This window comes from Trichosurus vulpecula, chromosome 5 (assembly GCF_011100635.1).
Source record: "Trichosurus vulpecula isolate mTriVul1 chromosome 5, mTriVul1.pri, whole genome shotgun sequence".
Lineage (NCBI taxonomy): Eukaryota > Metazoa > Chordata > Mammalia > Diprotodontia > Phalangeridae > Trichosurus > Trichosurus vulpecula.
The window spans coordinates 164,148,573-164,176,552 of record NC_050577.1 but is presented as its reverse complement, the minus strand read 5'-3'; the positions used below and the strand labels follow the sequence as shown (position 1 = coordinate 164,176,552).

Below are 27,980 nucleotides of genomic sequence, written 5' to 3'. Positions count from 1 at the left end.
TATCCCTGCTAACCACTGTCCTATGTCTTTTCTGCCCTTTGTAGCTAAATTCATCAAAGGGTGTCTAAAATAAGTGCCTCCCCCTCCTCCCTATTCACTCTCTTGCCCCCTTGTAATTTAGTTTTTCACCTTGTCATTCCACTGAAATTGCTCTCTCCATAGTTACCAATGATATCTTAGTTGCCAAGTTCAATGGCCTTCTGTCAATCCTTATTCCTCTTGAACTCCCTGCAGCTTTTGGCACTATTGACAGCCCTCTGCTCCTTGAAACTCTCTTCTCTTTAGGTTTTCAGGACACCACTCTTTCCTACTTTTCTTCCTATGTATCTGACTGCTCCTTCTCAGTCTCCTTTGCTGGATCATCATCTGGACCACTACCTCTAACCATAAGTATTCCTCAGAGTTCTATCCTGGGTCCTTTTCTCTTCTGGAATGAGTAAGTTCCATGTTTTCTGGGTCTGAAGCTGTGATTTCACTGATATAGGAAATATACAAATTTACTCAGTGATCTCATGAGCTCCCATGGCTTTGATGATTCTCAAATCTATACTTTCATCTCCAGCTGCCTTTCAGACATCTTGAGCTGGATATCCAGTAGACAACTTAAATTAAATATGTCCAAAACAGAACTCATCTTTTCCCCTGAACCCTACCCTCTCCTACCTTCCCTGTTATTGTAGAAGGAAACCCTATCCCCCCAGCCCCCAAGGCTTGCAACCTAGAAGTCATCCTAGACTCCTAATTCTCTCTCACTGCGCATATCCAATATTTTACCTTTGCATCATCTCTTGAATATGCCCCCTCCTCTCCTCAGACATAGTTACCACTCTCGACCCTCATCGCTTTATACAGGGACCATTACAACAGCCTATTAGTGGATTTGCCTGCCTCAAGTCTCTCTCCACTCCAATCCATCCTTCATTCTTCTGCCAAAGTGATTTTCCTAAAGTGCAAGTGTGACCATGTCATTTCCCTATTCAATAAGCTCTGGTGGCTTCCTATCACTTCCAGGATCAAATACAAAATACTTTGTTTAACATTCAAAGACCTTTATAACCTGGTCCTCTTTGACATTTCCAGCCTTTTCTTATACTTTATTCCCCTTGGTGTACTCTGAGATCTAGTGACACTGGCCTTCTGCCTGTTCCTCTAACCAGATTCTCCATCTCTGGGCTCCAAGTATTTTCTCTGCCTGCCCCCATGCCTGTGATGTAATGCTCTCCCTCTTCTTCTCTGCCTACTGACTACCCTGGTTTTCCTTAAGTTCCAACTCAAATCTCACTTTTTTTAGAGGAAGCCTTTACTATCTCATTAATTATAGTACCTCCCCTCTATTAATTGTTTCCTATTTATCTTGAATACAGCTTGTACACACATACTTATATATACACACATACATATATGTATATATACATATATATATGTGTGTGTGTGTGTGTGTATGTGTACAGACACACATGTTGTTTCTCTCATGAGGTTGTGTTCTTCTCAAAGGCAAAGACTGTGTTTTGCTTCTTTTTGTATCCCTAGTGCTTAGCAGAGTGCCTGAAACATACTAAGGGCTTAAATGTTTATTGATTGAAATCACAAAGGCAGGAATTATAGAAATCACTGCCATTGGTTCAAAGTGGTCCATAGTTTCTCCCCAAATCTGGCTTATATAAAACCCAAATTCAGACTATAATGATTGTGTGCATATATATTTTACTCCTTTCAAAGATATCTCACTTAAGGTGTCTTGTATTTGGGTCAATTCATAGGACATTTGACATAGGACATAATAATAGAAATAGTAATTCATAGGACATTTGAAACAATAAATGAAGGATGGCAATGATATATTAGACTAACTTCATATGATGTACTATTTTATAATTTAATAAAATGCCTATCAAGATGCAAGTATTCAGTGGTGCATGGAAGAAGACATTAATTTTAAGAATTACTATAATAATTATGAGACAGATAAAGAAGTTGTGTGTCATAGCTCAAGGTTACACCAGATATATCACTAGGAAAATGTGCTTTCCTCTGAATACTGCATATGTTTTTTATGTTCCAGAACCTTTGAGAGGTCAAATAGAAGCTATTGAAGATGATGAAGAAGACAGAATAAGATCGAGATATTAAAGCATTTTGCTGGAAAACATTCTTCTTTTCTTAGCATTTCTACTTAATCCCTGAACACATCATAAGGCCATAGAATCTAAGAGCTAGAAGACAATTTAGAGATCATGTCTACCTACTCTTTTATTCTGAAAATGAGAATGGAGAAACTCATGGTGGTTAAGTGACTTGCCCAGAGTCACACAGTTTATGTGCCAGAACTGGGTCTAAAACTCATGTCTCTTAACTCCCAACCTGTGATTTTTTCCTACCCTATAAGATGACAGGATTTAGGGTTAGTAGGTACCTTGGAGACCATTGAGTCCAATAAGTAATTAATAATAACACTAATGAGAATACTATAATAGCTAACATCCATAAAGTGCTTTAAAGTTTGCCAAGGGCTTTACATATATTATCTAACCCTCCCCCAACAACCCCAGGAGGTAGATATCTCCATTTTACAAATGAGGAAACTGAGGTTGACAGTGGTTCAGTGACTTGCTCAGCATCAGAGCTAACAAATTCATGAGACACTAATTGCATTAAGGTTTTCCTGAATTAAGCTCTACTCTATTCCTTATCAATTCTTTACTCACTATGCCTCCTTGTTGGCTTTGCATATTTTACAGAAAAGGAAATTAAGGAAGTGTCACACACTGGGAAATGGGGTTAAACTTGAAGTCAGTAGACCTGGGTTTAAATTCTGGCTCTGACACATATACCTGTTTGATCTTTGGCAAGGGAGCCAAATTCATCCTCAATTTCCTGACCTGTTAAAATGAAAGTGTTGGATCTCTTCCTTTCCAGCTCTAAATCTGTGATCCTAGAAGGCCCAAAGGGGTTTAATAGCTTGCACAAGGTCATAGTTAGAATGTAGGAGAGCACTGTGTGCCTGACATATAGTAGACACCTAATAAATAAATGTGTGTTGACTTTCGACTCTAAATTCTTTCCACTTTATCACACTGTCTTGGTCCCTGCTCTCCTTTTTATTGACTATTTTATAGCTTTACTTTCCCTAAAATGGGCATAAACTGAGACAGATTTAGTTTGTGAAATTATTTGCTCTATTAACGTGCTCTTTAGGCAGTACGTAATCAAAATAATTCAAAATAATAACAGCATGCATATAGTACCCTAAGCTCTACAAAATGCTTATGCATATTATCTCATTTGATCCTTACAGCCTTATGAAGGAAATACCACCATTATCCCCATTTTATAAATGAAGAAGCTGAGTTTGAGAGAGGTTAAATGACTTGCCCAGGCTGCCCCAGCTAAGATGGGTCTGAGGCAGGATTTGAATTTAACTCTTCCTCACTTCCTGTCCAGAGCTCTTACCCAGTACCCAGCTGCATCATGTTAAAATGTACAAAGTGCTTGATTTAGTTGAGAAGAAAAAAAAAACCTGAAGATGAATGGATTATTACATGTAAGGATCTTCACTGACTTTGAAGATGATGAAGATTTCGCTGGTTTTATTCTGTTTTGCCTAAGGGACTTGTTTTCATTTTCTTAGGATTAGTGTTCATTAACAACTTTAATTGTAGCTTTTGGAGTCTTAAACAGAACAGAAAGCAAGGAAAAAAAACCCACCTCAGGCATTGAGCTAAGTCCTTTGAGCAAGGAAATCAGGGCCAAATGACATGACTTATACAGGTTAGCTCCCTAGGCACTTTTTTACTCTCCCTTCAGCTAGTCTCAGATGACCACATTCCTCCTTCAGCTAAAGAGGTTGGCCTAAAATATCATTTATAATCCTGTGGGCATATATGGTGATTGTCCAGCAGGTGGTGTATTTGTAGAAAATTGTTCCTCTTAGCCCCTCAGAAATTAGCCATCAGATTTCTGTCACAACATGGGAGATTTGAATGAACACATGACACTCTTAATGTGAAAAATGAAAAATCTGGCTAAGGAATAACTGAATAAGTGAACAGAGAACACAAGAAACCACCTCTATAGAAGACTAAAAATTAATAGCCATTAATATAATTAAAAACCTTAGCCAACATCAAAAGTATCTCTTATCTTCAGCCTAAAGAATTCTGTTTAATACATAATTCACTGAGCCTATGAACATTCTGGGAACCTTTTGGATGGGCATCAGCCTTTAATTCAAAATTATTCACTTTGGGAAATGCTGGGCACAAAAGGCAGTAAGTACACTCTGTAATTTATACTACCAATCAAATTGCAATTACAAAAAAAATTAAAACACGACTTTAAACAGCCTAACTTCACCCTCAGGGCTACTTGCTTTTTTTGTAAACATAGCCAGGGAACCCAATCCAGTAATTAAGAATTATGACCCTTTACACTTTATAGCCTTGTTAGGGTGACAGTGTAAAATTCCAAGATGGGAGAAAAAATTCACTTTAAGTAGTTTTGAGAGGGCAGAACAACATCCTGATAATTTGTTTTGTCTTAGCTGTGACATAGTACCCAACTTGATTGGCTTTCCCAGTGTCAAGTGCAAGACTATGGCATGCATCCTAGTAATGGACACCCCTCTTCATCTCTTCTTGTCAGAATCCTTGACTTCCTTCAAGGCTTAATTCAGGTTTCACCTCCTCCTTGAAGCCTTGCTAGGTCCCCCCCGCCCCAGGTTGTTATTATTCTCTTCTGACTTGTTTCCTTGTGTGATATTTATGTATATATCCTATCAATGCAAGTTCTTTAAGGGAAGTGATGGCTTAGTTTTTATCTTGGTGTCCCCCATACCTATTACTGAGTATAGCACAAAGTAAGAGTTTAGTAACTGCTTGTTTAACTGAATTAATTTTTCCTTGACTTTCACTTTGACAACAGCCTGAAGGGTATCAAGGCTTCCATTTGCTTTGGAGGCTGAATATAACTACTCTTCAGTCACAGAATCATAGGCAACAACAAAAATTAGACATCTTGGGATATAAATCTTTTACAGGGCTTTTTCTTTTTTAAAAAAATGCTGTGGAGAACCAAAGCGATAGGAGCACAGCTTTTCATTGTTTTTTTTTTTTTCCATTTTGCTTTTGTATACTTGGTGCTTAGCACATTGCCTTGTATAGATGCTTAATAAATACTTATTGGATTAGTTAGTATTAATTTAACTAAGGGGTTAGCTGATAAGGTTGAAAATTTCTTATGAGTTTTAGCATTTCTAATATTTGTTAGTTTTAAATACTAGAAAATCTGGAGGATTCAATGAACTAAAGCTATGGTGAGTGGTAGGTTTGATATTTTTGATCCTGAGGCATTGTCTGGGAACTCCTGGAGTCCCACCATGTAGAACTTTCCCTTCTCATAGTCCATGTCTTGTTTTATACATATATATAATATGTACACACACATTTTTTGCAATGACTTGGACAGAGGCTTGCACAATTGGCCAATAGTGTGAAGCAGGGGGAGCTAACAGGTTGAAAGATCTCACAGCCAATAAAATGGACTGAATGAAGAGGATGAAATTAGTGGGGGGAAAAAAGTAAAGTACATTTGGGTTAAAAAATAAGCTGTTTAAGTACAGGCTAGGAGAAGCATAGCTAGATAACAGTACTTGGGAAAAAGACTTAGCGGCTCTATAGAGTGCAAATCCATTGAAGGAGTTAAACATTATGAGGGAAACAACCAAAAACCAGTGCTCAAGGGATCTTGGGCTTCTTTTATAGAAGAAAAAAGTAGAAAACAAGGAAGATGGTAAAATATACTTTGTCCTGATTAGATCACATCTGAAGTAAGGTGTTAAATTCTGGGTACCACATTTTTACAAAACATTGGTGAATTGGACCATGTCCATGGAAATATGACCAGGATGGGAGGGGTGACTGGAAACCATGGCAGGTAGGGGAACTGGGAATGTTGATTCTGGAGAAGAGGAGATTTGGGAGGAACTGGAATGGAAAGCAGAGCCAGTTAAGGAACTGGGGGGTGTTTAATCTGTAGAAGGGAAGGTTTGGGGGAAAATTAGGGTAAGTAAAGATAGTTAGGTTCAAATATATGAAGACCTGTCATTTGGAAAGAAAGAATTTGATTTATTTTGTTTGGCCCTTCAGTGCAGAGCTAGGAAGAATGGGTAGAAGATGTAGAGAGCTAGATTTAAATTCAATATAAAGGGAAAACAAACAAACAAACAGACAAACCTTCCCCTAATATTTAGAGCTGTTCCAAAATGGAATGAACTGCCTCAGGAGCAAGGGAATTCCCTATCATGGGTATTCCTAAAGTAGAGACTGGAGAATCACTTATGAGTCATATTGGAAATAAAGTTTTGGTTCATATATGGTTTGAAACAGATGATCTCAAAGGGCCCTTTCTGCTTTAAGAACTCTGAGATAAGGCTGACCAATAAAACATCAAGTCTACTGCCTACTAATTTAATAGAGATAGTGAGGCATTTTTGAAGAGAACTCTGGGAATAGTAATAGACAATTGACAAAAGAATAAAAGCATCCAATTGCAAACATGAGGTTGCCTTTTCCCTGTTGTTGCATCCCTACTTACACCTTGGGTCACATTATTTCATTGCAATATGCCAAGAGTAAGCATCTGTGAGATGGATATTGAGTCTATGGCAGTGTCAGAAATAGGTCTTTTCAGCCAGGCACCCCACATTCAGCTGATTTCCCCTCCATGTTACCATCCACCATACAGAGGTTGCAGTGTAGCACAGCTGAAAGAATACTGAATTTGCAGTGAGGGGACTGAGGTTCAAATCCTGTTCCAGTCATATACTCCTCCTAAGTCACATGACTTGGGGCAAGTCCTTTAAAGTCTCTGGGCTCCATCTTCTTCATAAGTCAGATGAAGGGTTTGGACTAGATATTCTAAAGTCCCTTTAAGCTCTAGAACAACAATTCTTGCTTAGACAACTTAGTATGGAATTTATTATCCTGAAGTTGAGGATCTAAAGACCAGTGAAGCCTGAGTACTATGGAATTAGAATATCCTAAATACAGGGTGTTCCAAAAGTCTGTGTGCAATTTTAATCATTCAGAGTTTTGGAACATCCTGTATATGAACATATACTTATATGTATGCAATACCATACAACACATTTATGTGCATACATACTCACATATATATGGAAAGACATAGATATAATGTTCCAAAGTTTATGAAGTGTTTTCATTTTAAAAAAAATCTGAAATAGCTAGTACAAGCTTTTATTTCAGTTTAATAGATAAAAAAAACCAAAAATAAACTGAGTTTGAGAGAGATCATGTGATTTGTAAGTATCTAGATTTTAACATGTCTCCTGATTTAAGATTTAAGTACATCTTCAAATGTACCTTTAGAAGAATTTTTTATATCTATAACTTCAGCTGGAATAATATAGCCAGAAGACCTTCAATTAATTGTTATTCAAATTATAAAACTGTTTTGAGAAAATTGTGGTGATTAGAAATCCAACTTGTGGTACAGTGTTTGGGCTGTAAGGAGAATAGCTGACTTGGATGAGAAAGATTCTATGTATTTATCTATCTATCTATCTATCTATGTATTATCTATCTATATCCAATTATCTAAATTCTTAGACTCTGATTTCTTATAGGAATTTGGCTTGAGTTTGAACAGTTTGGAAGATTAAGATATTTAGGACGATGCCTGAGACCCTTTGTGTCTGGAGACTTAGGAAGCTAGACATGTTTGAAATAACTCCCTCAAACCATAATTAATTAGGTAGTTAGTCCCTTAGAGAAGAGAACTGCGTGAACCCTGATATAGACCTTCTATCTAGTGAATTAGCTTTATAGGAAGCATTCTGTACTTCTGACAGATGAATGTGGATTTTATTGCTCCCAACACAATACACTCTGTTTATATATGATGCTGTTAAATATATTTTAAAAGTAAAAATAAATCTTGGCACTTTGAAATAGCTCTCTATAAATAATGATAGTAACGAGGGTCACATTAATGAGCTATTTGAGAAACAATGAATTTCTCAAACAGTATATTTCCAATAGAAAACAAAATCTCAACATGGACACCCTTCCTCCTTCCTCCCCCCAAAATAGATCAGTTCCATGAAGAGAAATGAACTTCAGGCTTACTGAGAGGAAGCTAGCCATTCATTAAGGATTTATACCTGCATATATAAGATGACAATTTAGAGCTGATTTCTATAAATTACCTGGTAGTTATTTTGAATACATAATGGACATTCTTTTTCTTGTTGTTGTTATCAAGTCATTTCAGTCATATTCAACTCTTTGTGACCCCATTTGGGGTTTTCTTAGCAAAGATACTGGAGTGGTTTTCCATTTCCTTCTCCAGCTTATTTTACAGATGAGGAAACTGAGGCAAACAGGGCTAAATGACTCGCCCAGGGTCACACAGGCAGTAAATGTCTGAGACCACATTTGAACTCCTAGCACTGCATTCACTGTGCCATCTAGCTGCCCCTGGATATTCTTACACATCTACATGTTGATCACCTCGATAGAATGTAAGTACCTTAAGGACAGGCACTGTTTCATTTTTGTGTTCACATCCCTAGAGACTAGCACATTGCATGGCACAGAATAAACACTTGCTATATTCTTGTTGATTGATTGATCTATTGATGAATTTGGCATAATGGAAAAAAAACTCAGGGCTGGGATTCAGGGGACCTAGGGTCTGGGGCTTCTTTTGGCAATAACTAGTTGGGGAGCTTTAACCTATTTACTATTTCTGGGCTTTGGGTTTTTCATATTTAAAATGAAGGGGTTGTACTAGATAATCCAAAAGGTCCTTTTCCATTTGGTGGATTCTGTGATTATTTGATTCCTTTTGCAAACAGCTTGACTCTGTGTATAGATCGTAACAAATGCAAATCATGGTCCTCCTTATTGTAGTGGAAAGAGGGCTACGCCTTGAAAGAGAGGATCTCAGTTTGATCCCTGGCTAATACCTTCCAGTTGTGGGATCCCGGATGAGTAACTTCATATCTCTGAGCCTCAGTTCTCCCACAGGCAAAATGCGGATACAAATACATACAACAAAGGGATTGCATGAAGAAAACTTTGGAAGCATCACAACACTATACAAATGTAGTATTATTATAGTATTATTATTCTTAGCAGTCAAAAGGCATGATCTCATGGACTGTGGTTCTTCCTAGTTTTAAACTGGGCAGCTTTAGGAACCTCAATATGCCCTCTTAAGGCATATTGAAGCTTCAGATAAATAGATTAGGAGAATAATTGTTACTCTGGAATAATGTGGTCCGTGGTATTGTGAAACCGCTGAACAATCTCCTTATGTTCTTTCTTTGTTTAGGGGCAGCTAGGTTGTGCAGGAGATAGAACATTGGGCCCAGAATCAGGAAGACGAGTTTAAATCTGGCCTCAGACACTTACTAGCTGTGTGACACTGGGCAACTCACTTAACCAGTCTTCATCAGTTTATTCAACTGTAAAATCAGGCTAATAATAGCACCTACCTCACAGGGCTGTTGTGAGGATCAAATGAGAAAATATGTACAAAGTACTTAGCACAATGCTTTAGGCACTACATAAATTTGGATCTACTCCATTCTTTCCTGGGAAACCAAGTAAAGAAGAATAAAATCAGACCATTAGGATGTATTAAAAATAATCAGTTTCATCAATGCGGGTATTTTTTTCCACTGATATAGATTGCATTTCTTCCATACATGATCTCATGAGTAGCTTTTGTAAAATTCATTACAGGATCATAGGATTTGAAAAGTTGGAAGGGGCCTCAGGGGCCATCCAGTCCAAGCTGTACATGAAAAGGTGTTTCCTCCACCTATCCCTATAATAGTGGGGATAGGTAGGTGGTTCAGTGGACAGAGTAGCAAGGCTGGAGTTGAGAGGACCTGAATTCAAATCTGCCCTCAGACTCTTCCTGCTGTGTGACTGTGAACAATACATTTAACTCTCTTTGCCTCAGTTTCCTCATCTTTAAAAGGAACTGGAGAAGGAAAAGGTAAATCATGCCAGTATCTTTGCCAAGAAAACCCCAAATGGAGTCACGGAGAGTTGGACATGACTGAAACAACTCAACAATAACACCCCTATAATACAGGGTATTCCAAAAGTCAGTAGAGTTCTAATTTTAATAGGCTTGGGACACCCTATACAATTTGCAAGTAGTTGTCTGGCTTCCAGGCAGACTGAATATACTGGTGGTCCTACTATAGAATAGATGGCAAAGCCCAAGGGCTCTAGGGAGGATTGGCAGTTCACATGGCAATATCTGGGGGTCTGGAGCATACAAAGGCAGAGCCCTTGGGAAAGTTTGGTGGAATGGAGGGCACAGTATGAGGCCAAAATGATAAAGACTAGTGGTTTCCCATCTTACTGGAATCATTATCGTTGGTGATTGCTTGCTTTTCTATCAGTGTGAGCAGCTACATCTGTTCATCAAGGTAGCAAGAGAGTAGGTAGGGTGGTACCTACCATGGTTGAGGCCTACTACAGTTGAGAAGTGGGGAGGGCCCTGGAAGGCTGAAGTGAAAAAGGGAATCTGGATTCTTTCCTGCAGGGAGATGGGGCCATGGAAGGGGTGGGGCTGGAAGTGTCTAGCTAGAGGGAAGGAAAGAGTAGCACTGGTAAGAAAGTTAGGGTTGAAATGAAGCTTCCTATGGTGTCTACACTTGCTAGGGCCTATGAATGAATGCAAGGATGGTTTTGGGCTGGATAGATACAATATACAACCTCTCAGTGCCCCTGAAGGCAAGAATTACGCCCAGCAAACCTATTCCCCAATTCCCCACAATTCTCATTTTGCTTCTGCCTTTTTCTTAAGGAATATGATTCTTGAAGGGTAAAGGCAGAACACAAATTTCTAAAAAGGAGCTGATACCCAATATAAGTAAGGAGCTGATAAGAGAGCATCTAACTGAACCTGAATACCCTAGCCCAGATGACCTACACCCTCTAGTATTCAAGAGCTGGTGGGATGTGATTGATGAGCCACCATGAGTGCTGCTCGAAAGACTTTGGAGAATGGGAAAGCTCCAGTAGGATTGGATAGGGTCAACTGCCCAAATCAAAAAAAAAAAAGGAGGGGGGAGAGCCTCCAAATACTATTGTTAGTGAACTTGAATTCAATTCCTGGTAAAATTCTGGAAAGGATTATTTTAAAAGATGATTATTGAGCATCTAGAAAAGAAGTTGTAATTACAAAATTTCATTAAGAAGAGCTTATGCCAGACTAACTTTACTTCCTTTTTTGACAGGGTTACTAGATTTTAGACAGACAAGCAATTGTTAAATATAGAGTTTATCTAGATTTTAGCAAAGAATTTGATCGTTTGTCTCAAACCATTTTTATGGAAATGATAGAGAGATGTGTATTAGTTGAAGGAACAATTAGATGGATTCCAAACTCCTATGGCCAGACTCAAGAGTCGTTGAATGTCAAGTTGACCAGAAGTTACCCATAAAGTGCCCTAGAAATCTGGGCTTGGCCAAGTACTGTTTATCACTTTTATCAATGACTTGGATAAACAACACAGATGGCATGCTAGTCAGACTTGCAGATGAGACAAAGCTGGGAGGTTTCACTAAGAGGCTAGATATAGGAGGGTCCAAAAAGATGACAAGTTGAGCATTAGGTTGCATCTCACAAAACAAAATCCAGTAGGGATAAGTGTTTATACTTCATGCTTATACTTGTATTTGAAAGAGCAAGTTGTCTGAAAAAGATTTGATCCCTTCATGTTAGTAAACTGCAAAAATTCTCCAGACTGTCTAATATGATGCCTTTTCATATCCTTTTGCAAGCCTCTCTTGTCCTTTTTGTATAAACTTTACTTGGAGGAGATCTCACAAAATAAATGGCATGTACTTTGTGGGCTATATAGATAAATTTATGGTTGAAATGGGTTATTATCCATTTGAACTTTCCCATCCCATCCTCCTTCCAGATGTTTCCCTTAAGGTGAATTTCACGACAATAGAGATGCTCTGGACAATCTTATTATGAGCCCTGAGCCAATAGGAAAAGTGACACTCTGCTCAATGCCCGCTGAAGCAGGACTGGAGGACAAGAAACAGTCTCAACTGCATTAAAATTTTATGAAGTAGAGAAAATGATTCACTATTTTGGCATTGTTAAAAGATGAAGATAAGAAACTGAACTGAAATGACTTTATTGGTTGGGGGTGTGTGTGTGTATGTGTGTATGTGGGTGTGTTTTAGGGAAGGAAAGGAGTGGAGAAAGTAGCTGGGAAAGGAGATCTTTAGCTTGAAGGATCACAGAAACCATCTAGTCCAATTCCCTTATTTTATAGATGAAGAAATTGAGGATCATTTAAATGAATTATCCAAGGTCATACTGGTAGAAACAAAAGTTACTAGTAACAGAATTAACAGTAAGTGACAGAGCCAAAATTGAAACTCAAGTCTCATTTCCAGCAGTGGCTGAATTAAAATTCTTAAGAAAATTAAAGTTTTTTTTATATTTAGTAGCTATTTCATCTATGTAAAATATCTTTCATTGTATACAAATTATTTTGAGTTGACAGTCTTATGGAACAGGCACAATCCCTTTATAGATACCATCTCATTAGCTATAATGATAAATTCTTGTGAGGGTAAGAATAAGAAAATTTTAGTATCTTCGTCATGTAGATGAAACATAGTAGACCTGAGCAGGCTAAGGATTTGTTCAAGGTCACATCATTTAGTTAGGAGAATTTTACTGTAAGATGGGATAGATTTATTTAGTAGACATTACAAGCTGAATCACAGGACTGAAGAGTTGGAAAAGACCTCTATTGCTATCAAGCCTGACCCATACCCAAAAAGAAATCCCCACTATGCCATATTCAGCAAGTGATCATCCATACTCTAGGCCTGAAGACTTCCATGGAGAGGATGCCCATTACCTCCTAAGGCAGCTCTTTCTCTGACATCCCTTTTTATCTTTTACATAGTGATTCTGGTTTGGCCTTTTGGGGAAGGCTCCTCCTTCCGCATGACTGGGACAGAGATAGGGTTGGGGACTGGACCTATGATGTCATTACTTCAGGGAACTCTCTTTATTAATCCAGGGATGTGTTTTCTCTGCAACTGATAGCCTTTAAGATAGCCTTAGAGAGTTGCCTAGAACACACTTGGAGGTATATGTCAGATTAGCTCTTAGAGGTACACACATGATTAGCAATTCAAATACATGAAGATAGTAATATCCTGCTGATTCTTTTCCTTCCAGGTAAATGTTCCCATATCCTTCAACCAAGTCTCTATATCTCCTTCTGGGCACTCTCCAAGCAAATAAAACAACAACAGCAACACTTTTGTATTGCTTTAGGGTTCGCAAATTACTTTATGTGTTACTTGATTTGATCCTAGCTTCCCTGGGAGGTAGATGCTATAGCTATCCTCATCTTACAGATGAAGGAACTGAGGCTCAGAGACGTTATGTGACTTGCCCAGAATCACACAGCTAGTAAGTGAGGCTGCATTTGAACTCTGGTCTTCCTGACTCCAGGTCCAGCACACTCACTACTGTGCCACAAGTCTCCTAAAATTGTTCTGAAACTATAGTACCCAGAACCTAACACAACAAAATCCAGGCATTTTTTAAAACTAAGGCAGAGTAGAAGGAGCCTATCACCTTATTTGTACAAATTATACTTCTCCAAAAAGAACTGAAGCATGTATTAGCTTTTCTTGGCTGCCACAACACATTATTGATTCATACTAAGCTTGCAGTGTCCTCAGATCTTTTTCAGACAAACTGCTGTCTGAAAACCGTACCTCCTCTGTCTCATACCTGTGAATTTAATTCTTTCAAATCCAAGTATAAGCACCAAGTAGAAACACTTATCCCTACTGGATTTTGTCTTGTGAGATTCAGCCTAATGCTCTAGCTTGCCATCATCTTTTTGGACCCTACCATATCTAGTGTGTTAGTGAAACCTCCCAGCATTGTCTCATCTGAAAGTCTGATTAACATGCCATCTGTGTTATTTATCCAAGTCATTGATAAAAATGATAAACAATACTATGTCAAGCCCAGATTTCTAGGGAACTTAACAGGTGACTTCTGGTCACCTGTGACATTGAATAACTCTTGAGTCTAGCTATAGGAGTTTGGAATTCATTTAATCATTCCATCATCTAATACACATCTCTCCATGATTTCCATAAAAATGGTTTGAGACAAGTGACCGAATTCCTTGCTAAAATCTAGGTAAGCTCTATATTTAATATTCTCCTAATCACCTAGTAACCCTGTCAGAAAAGAAAGGTTAGTCTGGCATAATCTCTTCTTGATGAAATTTTGTAATTGCCATTTCCTTTTCTAGATGCTGAATAATCATCTTTTAAAATAATCCTTTCCAGAATTTTATCAGAAATTAAATTCAAGTTCTCTGACAATAGCCTTTGGAGGTTCTGTTCTCTTTTTCTTTTTTAAAATCTGGGCAGTTGACCTTATCCAGTCCTACTTGTACCTTTCACATTCTCCACAATCTTTCAGGTATCACTCATGGTGGCTCATCAATCACATCCCAACAGCTCTTGAGTCCTAGAGGTCAAAGCTCATTTGGACTAGGTGATTCAGGTTCAACTAGGTGCTCTCTTATCAGCTCCTTGCTTATCTTGGGTATCAGCTCCTTTTTAGAAATGTGTGTTCTGTCTTTACCCTTCAAGAATCATACTCTTTAAGAGGAAGGACAGAAGCAAAATGAGAATTGTGGGGAATTGGGGTATGGGTTTGCTGGTTGCAATTCCAGCCTTAAGAGAGTTACCCAGGCAACTGAGAGGCTGAGTGCTTTGTATCTATCCAGGGAACACCATCCTTCCACTCATTTAGGTTTGCAATCTCAACATCACCTGCCATCCCTAACACTTACCCACTCAGTATATCCAATTAGTTGCCAGATCTCGTCATTTCTACCTACACGTCACCTCTCAGATCCATCCCCCTTTTTGCTACCCATACTTCCATCCACCAGCCTAGTCTTGTCGTTGTTGTTGATCAGTCATACCCGATCTGTTGTGACCCCTTTTTGGAGTTTTCTTGGCAAAGATACTGGAATGGTTTTCCTTTTCCTTCTCCAGCTCATTTTTACAGTTGAGGAAATTGAGACAAACAGGCTTAAGTGAACTGCTCAGGGTCACACAGCTAGTAAGTGTCTGAGTCCAGATTTTAACTCAGGAAGTTGAATCTTTCTGAATTTAGGCCCAGCACTCTACCCACTATGCTGCCTTGCTGCTCATCTTTTCTCACCTGCACTATCGTGATGTCTTTTTAATAGGTCTTCCTGCCTCCATTCTCTTCCTACTCCAATACAACTCTCACACAGCTGCTAAAATTATTTTTTCCCTAAAGTACAAGTCTGACCATGGCATTCCCCTCCTCAACAAACTGTAGTAATCTTTCTTGCCTCTGCGATCCAATAAGAACTTGTCTGTTTGGCATTTAAAATGCCTTACAATGTCTGCAAACTACCTTTCTAGGTTTATGATAATTTACTCTCCACACATTCTCCTCTCCAGTCAAACTTGTGCAATTGTGAGTCATACATAACACACTATTTCCCATCTCCTTGACTTTATACTGGCTTTTTCCCATGCCTGGAACGCATTTCCTCTTTATCAAAAATTCCTGTTTTTTAAAAAGGTTCATTTTAAGTGCTATCTTCTACATGAAACCCCTTCCTCATCCTGATTCTCATAGATGCTTGTTCCCCACCACCCTCCACCTGATATTCATTCTGTAGATGCCTACATTTTGTCCCTCAGAATAGAATGCAGACTTCTTGAGGGTGGGAACTGTTTCTCACCTGCCTCCTTACCCCTATCACCTAGCACAGTGCCTTACACACAGTAGGCACTTAATGAATTCTTGTTGATTAGTTTCATAGTGTAATGACTAGAGTTCTGGCTTTCGAATCAGGAAGATGTGGGTTCAGATCCTGCCTCTGAAATTTACTAGATTATAACATTAGAAGTGACTCTCAATAGATCGTCACACTCTGGGCTCATCACTTATCCTCTCTGAGTTTAAACTTTTTCATCTGTAAAATGAGAGAATTTGCTCTAGAGGGCTCTAAGCCTCTTTCTTGATTTAAATCTAAGATCCCAAGATTAATTAATACATGACATGTGCATGATATCACAGTTTAAAAAGTGTCAGAGTAAGGACATGAAGTAAAGTATTTCATACTCCAAAGATAGGCCCCCATTTATTATGCCAAATTATCTCTTTTAAGTTTAAGATCTGGAGCTAAATACTGAGCTTAACTTCTGCAATTGAACATGAAAATTAATTTGTTTGCCTAATCAACAGATATAAAAGAGATACATCAATCACCTTTCTCTATTGTTATAAGAAATCAAAATGTTTAAGAAGGTTCATTGTTTTAACAGCTACAATCTGAGAGCCCCAGGGTAAGTAAATCTCTCCTTATCTTTATCTTCTGGTTGGTCCTGACTAAACCTAAAACCTTTCCCCATTCTGAATTCTTCAGGTTTTTCTGATCTCTTTTCAAAGTCCATCTCTAATCTCACCTGCTTTAGGAAATGTTTACTGATTAGATGAAATATGGCTTTTTCCGCCCCAAACACAGGCAGCACAGTTCCTAATCTTCTTTTATGTTTTAAAATAAGGCAGAAGACCAAATAACTTGGTTTTGGGGGTGCTCCGGCAAAGAGTTAACGATTCACCATTATTTCTCAAATGTTGAGTGTTATCCTTCTCAATTCAACAAGGATTGATTAAATGCTTACTAGACACAAAATAATCAACTAACAACCAATAAGTGATGACTAAGTATCTACAATGTGCCAAGTACTGGAGATACAAAGACAAAAGCGAAAGCCTCTGCCCTCAAGGGCTTACACTCTATGCTGGAGACAACATGAATAGCTGCATACAAATTATTTACAAAATAGATACAAAGTGATGAGAGTGAGGGGACTAGCAGCTGGGATGATAAAGGAAACACTTCATTAGGGAATGAATCTTGAAGGAGACTAGTGAGTCTAAGAGGTCGAGGTGAGGAGGCTCTGCCATCCAGGCAATTTGAGGACAGTCAATGCAAAGGTCTAGAAGTGGGAAATTGAGTGTCACGTAAGAAGAATGATAAAAAGACTACTTTGACTGGACCCTAGAGGTACTAAAGGGGAATAATGTAAAGAAGTCTAGAAAGATAGATTTGGTCTAGTACTATGGTATGTCTTGGGGATTCAAAGACAGAATAGATTCAAAGAACAAAATAAAACAAAACCCCCTGACTTTAAGAGGCTTGTATTTATTTATTTCTTAAGGTCCGGAGAGGCTACAAGATACTTTTCTATAGGTCATAATACCATGCAGTAGAAAAATTGAGAATTAAAACATAGATTTTTCAACTTAAGTTTTATGTCGTTGTTTAGTAATTTTTCAGTGTGTCTGACTCTGTGATCTCTTTTAGGGTTTTCTTGGCAAAAATGCTAGAGTGGTTTGCTATTTCCTTCTCTGGCTCATTTTACAGAAAAGGAAACTGAGGCAAATAGGGTTAAGTGATTTGTCTGGGGTCACATAGCTAGTAAGTGTCTGAAGCCTGATTTGAATTCAGGAAGAGGAGTCTTCCTGAATTTAGGCTCAATGCTCTATCCACTGTGCCACCTGGCTGCCCATTGTGCCATTACCTTTAAGGAACACATTTCCAAATATTTACAGAGCAACCTCTGCTGTGACTTCAGCGGTCAGCCTTCGTTGTGCCTTAAGCCTTGCTATTTTATAAGAAGCAGAGATTATTATATTGCCCTTCCCTCTTAATGACAATGAGAGAGCAAAATTACTTGACTTGGAGTCAGAAGACCTCAGTTCTAGGCTAGGCTTGGCAAGTTAATAGTTATATGATGTGGGATCAGAATCTGTGGTCTCAGCAGGTTCCCCATCCCTGCTTGGGAAAAGGCAGGCACCTGAGGGCAGGGACTGTTTTAATTTTGACTTTATGTCCCCTGGTCTTAGCACACTATCTGGCACCTAATACTGGTTTAATAATCCATGTTGAACTGACTTGAAAATTCACTCACTTGGATTCCTCATCTATAAAATCCGAATGATAATACCTACTCTGCCTACCTTGCACGACCATTGAGCAGATCAGATGTGGCAATGAACGCACAAATGTGCAAATAAAAAGTGTTATTATTAATCAATTTAAGCTCTTGGCAAATGCTCACATAGGGTTTTAATGTTTACAAATTGCTAACTTGGGTGTGCTTTTTTTGATGAGCATGCTCAAAATGACAAGGAAATAACTGTGTTACATTCAATTCAACAAACATTTGTTTAGCTAATTGCTGAGGATACAGAGCCCCAAATCCCCCACTCTTAAGGAGTTTACACTGCCTGTGTGGGGAAACGAGGGGGTGGAGGAGAAGAATATTTAACACATACACAGGAAAGCACATAGAACTCCTACACAGATGAAATTGCACGTCTGGGCTAAAATCATAGATAGAAGAGTTTTTTGAGGAGGAAATGAACTCTAACTGGGGACTCAGGGAAGGGCAGGCAGCGAAGGAAGATAAAGAGGGAGTGCATTGCAGGCAATGTGGAGGAGAGGGGCTCAGGTGAATTCAGATCCTTCCACATCATTATGAGAAAGTGAAAATAAAGCTACAGTCTGGCCCTCAGGGAACCATATTTATATATTCACTTCCTGACTCAGTAGTTTAGCTCTCTAGACTTAAGCTTAGAAGAAATCAACTAGAAGGCTGAAGAATGGAAGAAAGCTGCCATCTTACCCTGACACCTACAACTTGTTTGACCCGGGGAAAGTTAATCTACCTCAGTTTCCTTATCTGTAAAATGAGGGGGTTGGACTGGTCCCTTCCAATTCCAGATCTAAGGGGTTAAAATCCTTTTCCTTAACCCTTTTAAAAGTATTACAGCTTTTGGTGTGTCTTCTCCTTTCAAGGATAATTAAAAAAAAGTTGCATCCATGAGACCAGTTTCTAGGCATTCTGCAAGGAATGTCCTCCAGTTCAGTAGCTCCACAAATTAAAGGCCAGGTATTCCTTTTACTAGGAGTAATCCACACTTAAACAATTGGTTCTTCTTGTGGAATAAATTCTGTGCATTTGTGAGAAAATTATTTGAGGTTATTGGAATAGTACAAGGCAAAGAATGAAGCTAAATGAACATTTTGATATAGGACTGAATTTATAACCCATTAGAATGCAAGCTGCTTGAGGGTAGGTATTTTTTTTTCCTTTATCTTTGTATCACTGCTGCTTAGGGTAGGGTCTGGAACATACTAAGCCCCTAATAAATCCATGCTGATTGATTTTAATCATAGGATCATAGAATGAGAACTGAAAGAGCCCTCACAGAAGCCATCTAGTCTAACTTTCTTGTTTTTACTAATTGTATTGCTAATGAATTTTTTTTGCTTAATTTAAAGATCTTTCCCATCCATTAATAGGCTCACGTGACCTGCTTAAGTCACATGGAAGCCTAAGTCATAGAAGCTTGTGGTGGAAGGAGATTGCTGAACAGGTGGAACAGGAAGGGTGGAGCAGAATAGAGGAAGTTGTTCAGAGCAGTTAGAGCTGAGGAAGAGAGGAATCTGCAATGAGTTTTTGTTTGTGGGAAGGCTCAAGGAGGGGGAAGGTCTTGGGAATGGAAATGTCCCCTGCATTGTTATTGTATGTGGATTTCTTTGTTGCTGTGATGGATTTGGCTTTCTGGTGTTTGAATAAATGTTTTGGTTCTTTCTTCCATACAGAGAGTCTGTTATATTTTGTGATTCAGAACTACGCCAGCATATTCATAGTTGCTGTCAGTGCTGTGAATATTGTGTTGGTGATACACTAATGAAGAAACAAAGGCCCATGTTCATTAGGTGAATGGACCAATATCACATAGGCAGTAAGGCTCAGAGAGGGATTTGAACCCCAAACCTCTAAATAGAACCAATGCTTTTTCAGTTGTATTACATCAAATCCCTGACCTTACAAGGATGCTATATGCTCTAAATGATTGTCATACATTTAAAAGGGACTTAAATAGGGGTAATCTAGAAGATCTGCACTCCTTCAAAATAGGGTAGATTAATTCCAAAGGGTATTTGCTCATGTTTTCCTGGAGGCAAAAGGAAGAAAGGAGTAATGGTTCCTGGTTACCAATTTCTGCCCCCTTAGAGCCATGGAAGGGATTCTGGATTTGGAGTCAGAGGATCCACTCAAATCTCAGTCTTGGTTTGACTCTCAATCCTGCCCCTTGCCATTTATCTGACATGGGGTATGTCATTTAACCTCTCTTGGCCTCAATTTCCTCCTCTGCAAAGTAAAAGCGTATACTCGGTGGTCCTTCTAGCTCTGACTCATTAATCCTATGATTTTATCATCATTCCTAATCCTAATATTTCCAGTCTCTAAAAGTTCTATTCCATGCCCTGTCATCATAGAAATCTGCAAAGCTTCCTACTCAGTGTCATATAGAGCTGCTATAGGAAATGTTTTGTCTGGTCCAACTCTCAGGATAGCAAGAGAGATAACTGTCTTCTTTAAAGTCTATAGCAGAGGTTCCTCACCTTGGGTCCATGAACTTAAAATTTAAAAAAAAATTATATTTGCAATTCAATATTATTGCCTTGCTTTGTAATCATATGTATTCTATTTTATGCATTTAAAAACATTATTCTGAAAAGGGGTCCTCAGGCTTTGCCAGACTACCAAAAAGCCCACAACACAGAAAAAAGGTAAGAACCTTTGATCTATAGGGATGGAGATTGCCGATTTCAATTAAGTTTTCCTATTCAGGAAATTCTTTCCAATAGCTCATCTAAAAACTCATCCTTTTTTTTAAACTTTATTTTTCTAGTTCAATTCTAGAGGAATGTGTGATGGCCTGAAGGTACAAGCACGTGGGAAAACAAATGTGCAGATTGGGTCATGAAGTGTTGCTTTGCCCAGAGTTCAGGACCACATGGAAGAATGCCTGGCTTTGGGTTTCTACTTCTGTGTCAACACTGCACTGAGTCTGATGCCTCTCCTACCTCATTGGAAATGTTTCCTTTGTTCTGTTTCAAGTTTCAACATAGAACCCATTGCTTCCAAATGAAACAGAAGAGGAGCTGGGAGTTCGGCAACAAAACAGTAAGAATAATCAACAGCGTAGAATGGAGCCCAAGTGTGGGAAAATGAGGTTAGTAGCAGGCAGCTGGTGTTCCATCCACTGTGTGACCTCACAGCTGGAATCTTTTCTCCTAGTGCTAAGCCCCCACAAAACAGATGTGGAGCAGAGAGTAAACAAACAGGTTACATCATTTAGGGTGCTCATATAAGGGCTGAAGCTTCTCATTATAAGCCCTAGGGAGCTGTCCAAAGAGAGAGGAAAAGAAAAAGAAGAGAACATTTGTCTTTACATTTGGGGAGTTTTTGATCAGCAGAACTGGAAAGCTTTTCTGGGCATTTGTGGGAACTACAAAAGTTCAAGAGGAGGGAAATAAGATCAAGGGCTATTTGCTCTTTCAGCAACTTCAAAGTTCATTCATCTAAATATGCTCTTCCCATCTTGGCTTCCTTGCTGTGCCTCGGGTAGCTGTGTGCTTTTCAAGAGTGCAAGCATGCTGGATAGGGCCAACTGAAATGTGTTCTATGGAGGAGTGCCATAGCCCAGGGGAAAAAGAAAAGAAAAAGAATGCTCTTGTTGGTCTGCCTGCCCTCTGAGGTTACAGATTCAACCAAGAAAGGACCTCTTGGAGCATCTGGGTTGGAGGGATGATGCTACCTGACCTTGGGCTAATCACTGCCCATCTCTGTTTCCTTCTTTGCTATAGAGAATGTCTTATTTTTGTATTTGTATTCCAAGCTCCCAGTGCAACACCTGATACAATGTAGATTCTCTATAAATGCTTATTGAGTGATTTATTTGTGCAATGAGGGAGTTGGATTAGGTATTCCTAAAAATCCATTTCAGCCCTAATGATCTGTGATTCCATTACTCAAGGGCTTTTTGCCTTTGTTACTGGTTGTTGGGAACAGAGTCACGAACATAAGTATGTGAGGTGCTGCAGTCTTCCATTCTAATGGCCTCTCTACTTTGTATCTGAAAGTGGTACCAAGTATGTGTGTATAAAGGAGATTCAAAGCTATTCTGTCTCTGCCTCACAGCAGATGCACCCAAGCCCATTTGGGCTGTACTAAGTGGCACAGTAGATGGAGTGCCAGGCCTGAAGTTAGGAAGACTCGTCTTCCTGGGTTCAAATTTGGCTTCAGACATTAGCTATATGGGCCTGGGCAAGTGACTTAATCCTGTTTGCTTCAGTTTCCACATCTATAAAATGAGCTAGAGAAGGAAATGGTGAACCACTCCAGTACATTTATCAAGAAAACCCCAAATGAAGAGTAGAACTCCACAGAAATGACTGAACAACAACAAAAGCAGAAACTTCCCCTTCGTGTTCTACAGAAGAAACAATGAAGCAGTAGAGGGGATTTTGAGGTAGGCTGCTAGCTCTCCTACCCAGTGAAGGCAGAGATATTTGCCAGCTTGGGAAGCTTTGGCTCAGTCCCTCCTACCCCTGCTTCATCATTCAGGACAGCCAGGTTCCCTCTACTCCTATGTATTGAGCATGGGAATATTCTCTTGCCCTGTCATTGATTGATTGTATGATCCTTTAGTAGCTCTCATTTTCACAGCTTGGTTTTCCCCATTCGAGAAGCACCCATCCCTATGTTTCTTTTCAGCATTTTGAGATTCTCAGTTTGAGGAGCACTGCACAGCATCCATGTGTATTGCTCATTATATGGGAATTCTTCCTCCCTTTGAAAGACCATATAGTATTTTCTGGTTGTTACATCTTGAGCAGTTCATGTAGTAACTGAGCTCCCTACACGTAAAATGGGGATGTTAAAGTTAATGTATGCTATTTCTTATCTGCAAAATACAGGAGCTGGACTAAGTGACCTTTAAGATCCCTTCCATGTCTTTGAGTCCACATTATAAAGCAGCTGGGTGTTATAATAGAGAGAGTGCCAGAACTGAAGTCAGGAAGACCTGAGTTCAAATTTGGCCTCAGAAACTTACTAGCTGTGTGATCCTGGACAAGTCACTTAATCATTGTTTACTTGAGTTTCCTCCTCTATAAAATGAAGATATCACTGGGCAAGTTACCTAACTTCTGTCTGCCTCAGGTTCCTCTTCTATAAAATGGGGCTATTCATAGCAGGGACCTCCAGGGTGATTGTGAGGACAAAATGAGACAATGTCTATAAAGGTCTTTGAGAGCCTTAAAGTACTACATAAAAGCCAGCAATAATAATAGTAATAATTATGTAGACATTTATATATTACTTTAAAGTATATTATCTCATTTGAGCCTCTTAAGAGCCCAGGGAAATAGTTACTACAGATATTATTATCCTCATTCTAAAGATAAGGAAGTTAAGGATTAGACAGATTAAGTAAGAGAGATAAGATTTGAACCCAGGGCTTCAATATTCTGCCTTTTATACCTTATATACCATACTACCTCTCTATGCTATTCATTTGGCTTATTAATTCATTCAACAAATATTTATTAAGCACCTACTATGTGCAAAACATTATTCTAGGCATTGAGAAATTGGGTGGGAGGGAGGACATAAATTTGAAATAAGCCCTAGTTCCTGCCTTCATTGACCTTGCTATTTAGGTAGATAAGACACAAATAACTCTAACACCCAGCACTGCATGATTAGATAATCAGAGATGCAAAAGCCTAATGCTAATCTATTTCCTGGGAATGCTGTGTAGCATAGTACATAGGGTTGAATGTATATTTTGATGAAACTATAGAATGACACTAACACCACATAATTGGTTAAACATCTAATAATCATATATATATTTACCCTAGTGCTTAATTGCCTTAAAGTTAAAAGCTTTGCCACCAGATGATGAACTCTATGAAATTTTAAGAAGTTTTTAAAAAAGCCTTATAAAACAAACGACAATTTAAATTCAATATTTGTTTTTGAACTTTGATGACTATCACTTCATTTAATTTTTATTGACATCTTTTGTTTTTACATCACCTTCATTTCCAGATATAGCCTTCTTCTTTTTCCTATCCAGAGAGATAACTCTGATGATAAAGAAGAGAAAGGGAAGTGGGAATAAAAGGTACTACAAAACTAAGGAATACACCGCTTGAGTCTGGTAGTATATACAATTTCTATCCACCTCTCCGAAGAAGAGAAAGAAGTACATTTGCTCACCTCACTCTTGGGGCCAATGTTGGTAATTACCAAAAAAAAAATTTCTTTCTTTCTCTGAAATCTCAAAATCTGTGTTGAGTACTGAATAGAAGACTGTTTCCATCCTATTTCCAAATTCTGGTAGTTGAAAACATCCCAATGAAGTTGGGAGAGGTGGGATGATTCCCTGGCTAGAGCTATAAAGCAAAATCACTGAAAATATTTGGTTTGTGAGATTTCCGACTCATGGCTGGATCTTGTTCATCCAAATACTTGACATGGAAACCCTAGAAGTGTAGGCATTCAAAAGGCATTGATTACCCACAATACTGATGTGATGATAAAAAAGGGTTGATCTCAGATGCAAGGATAGTGCATGATGGAGAGAGGAAGTTCTTTGAGATAACTAGAAATTTGAGAGAAATCATGAAATGCAAGTGTATTTTGCTTTCTATAATTGACATGTTCTTGAACTTTGCTTTATGTAACTGTGTTCCTAAAAATGTATACATAAATTGAATTGTTAAAAACTGAACAATATTTGAAATGTAACTAGGAAGTTTGCTATTTATGGAAATTGCTTTTTAAGGCAAAGGATTCTTTTTATGGAAATTCTGTTTTTGTAAATCTGTATTTTCACACACAATTTCTACAGTAACAACAATACTGTAAAGACAAACATCTATCAAAGACTTAGGAACTCTGATCGTGAATGACTACCAATGATTCCAGAGGATTCATGATGAAATGCTACCCATCGCTGGGTGGAAAGATTCTGGAGTCTGAGCGCAGATGGAGTTATAATTTGGAGGAAAACATGGTCAATCTGGGAATTTGTTTTGCTTGACTACATGTTTGTAAAAGGAAGTTTGTTTTTCTGGCTTTCCACATGGGGGAGGTAATTAATGGAGTGAGAGAAAGACTTTTTTAGACTGAAAAAGTAAAACATAATAAATAAAAAAAATCTTCTGTAGTACATTGCATGGCACATAAATGCTTAATAAATGTTTGTTGATTGATCAATCCACAAAAAAAAGACAACAACACCACCTTGCCCTATCAAATGAGTCAACTGTAACACTGTGTCTCAAGATTAACATGTGGAATTTATGACTGGAATGGATTTTTTTCCAACTGATTTTAGAAAGCATTTTCTGAGTGTCTACTGTGTATGTGTCTAGTGCCATACAGAGTCCATCTCTCCTGAATTTAGTTTGACTAGTATATTCTTGACATCTGAGAGTCTTACAGTATTGTGGAGATTCTATGTTCTTAAGATGATGAAATGCATTTGTATAATATAATTGCAATTCATTCCTACCATCAAACAAACACAAACCAATTTCACAAATATTCTATCACATATCCTTTTTTTTGAACACAATCAGCTCAGATTTCTATTCTTTTCTCTTCTCCTAGTGCTCTTTCTTTTCTTCCATTGTGTGCTTGGCCAGTTTTAAATCCTGTTTTTTAAAGATATTTATGTGTTTAGCTATTTCAACACTATCCCTTAAGAATTTATTCCGTTGTTTACCCTTTCTCTCTAAGAAAATATTCTAACTAGCAATTCTAAAGCCTCTTCTTTCCCTTTCTTTAGTTTAAGCCCATTTCCTCTTATGCTGTCTTTGCAGAAAGGAGGAGTAACTAGTAGGGGTTCACAAATGGAAAAGGACATGGCAAAGCAGGATCACTGGGATCAAATCTCTGCAGCAAGTCTGGATTGTAGAACTGAAGCCCATAACAGCATCATAGAGGCTAACAGAACTACATTTGGCTTTGTTGTGTAGATCATCATATTACTTCTTGACTTGACTTTGCCAGTGGAGACCCAGTTAGTGGTGAACAGGGAAGTGCTGTGTTTACGTGCAAAATGTTAACTCTGTTTCAAGAGCATCAGACACAGACAGCAAGAAAGGGATGGGAAAAGGAAGGAAAGAAATGGAAGGAATGAATGAAAGGAAGGATGAGTTAGGAGGAATAGGCGAATGACCTCAAAATGAATGAAAAAATTATAAAGAAAAGATCACATGTATTTTTAGCAATACAAATGGATAGTACGTGAATAAGATGCAGTGTGCACATAAAAATGTTTATTTACAGTAGGACAATTTAAGAACATTCAGGATGCTCTATTTCCTCTTTTAAATTACAGTCTGTTCTAATTTCTTATGTCAGTGGGAATTAATCTGAAGCTATTTAATAACAACAATAATAATGATAGTAACTGACATTTATGTAATGCCTTAAGATTTGCAAAGTGATTTACAAATATCTTCTCATTTGATCTTCACACCAACCCTAGGTAGGTGCTATTATTATCCCCATTTTACAGATGAAGAAACTCAGACCACAGGAGGTTAAGTGACATGCTTAGGGTCATGAAGCATGAATCTAAGACCAGACCAGAACTCAGGTCTTCCTCATTTTGGGTCTAGCACTCTACCACTGTACTACCTGGATACCTGTAAGTATTAAATTACAGTGTGCCCCCTCTTTTAAAAAAAGTTCTATTATGTTTTTATGGTAGACACAGCACAGTAAAGAAAAGTAATCTTTCAGAATCATTGGTGACAACCCATTTTCAGTGCTGGGTGTGTGTGTGTGTGTGTGTGTGTGTGTGTGTGTGTGTGTGTGTGTGTATTTAGGGGGTGTAAGCTGTTATCATGGTGTAATGAAAGGAGAAGTGAATCTGGATTTAGAGGACCTGAGTCCAAAGCCCACAAATGATGCTTACTGCTTGTATGAATTTGGGGGAGTCATCTAATGTTCTTGGGCCCCAATTTCCTCTTCTGTGAAATGAGGTGGTTGATCTAGGAGCCTATAGGCAAGTCTGACTTGTGTGTTGCAACACTGGCCTGCTAGCTCTCAGTATCCCCCTGGGGTTTTAGTACAACACTGAGCTGGTGATGGGGTATCCAAGCTAATGCTGGTTGGAAGATTACACTATTTGTCATTTCTTCCTCTTTCTCAGTGATCTGAGAGCACGACTTTCTATATCTTTGAGTGGGAGGCATTTTATGCAAAATATACAGGCTAGCTTGGCTCTCCAATGATACAGAAAATGATTTGCATTTCAGGACAATGATATTATTTGATGATTGCAATATTTTTGGCCTTTTGTGAGCGGTAATCATAGCTATCTTTTAAATGACTTGGATTTGAGTTTCAGTCTTCAAAGGAAGCACCTTTGACAAGGATACTGGAATAGGATGAGGAATCTCAAGTTTTTTTTTTTCAATCTCTTTGAGAATGTGCTAAAAGCTTGCATTACCATATTTAGAAAAAACTTCCTTATACGCAAATGCCATCCTGAGACTCTGCAGGTAAGAACAACATTTGAATGGCTTTGATTTGCCTTCATGTTTCACTTACTTGGGATTGCTAGAAACAGAAACAAAACCTTGTCTCAATATATCCTTTGAGCAATATCTCGAAATTTATTTACACATATATGGAGATTTATAATATTGGAAACAAAATATTAATGTCTGTAAAGTAACATAATCTGGGCCTCTTTCTTTCTCTTTTTTTCTGATTAGTCCAGAGAAGAATGCTATTCCCCTGTCCCCCACATCCCACCCCCACTGTGGAAGTTATGAGATTCTCTGGCTCAAATTTTCCTTAAGAGATGTCTGTTATCTACATCCACATTACTCGGAGATACACCTAAAGAAGTCAACAGGATTAAATGCCCCATGTAATATCCTGAGGTCAGCATCCAAGAGGGGATCAAACATAACATAC

The 27,980-nt window shown here is 38.4% G+C and overlaps 1 protein-coding gene across 1 annotated transcript in view; it reads right to left on the bottom strand.

Moving 5' to 3' along the window:
• The window catches only part of GRM3 (glutamate metabotropic receptor 3), a 132,582-nt gene that overhangs the window by 62,822 nt on the left and 41,780 nt on the right, over positions 1-27,980 (bottom strand). The gene's annotated exons all lie outside the window — the stretch shown is intronic.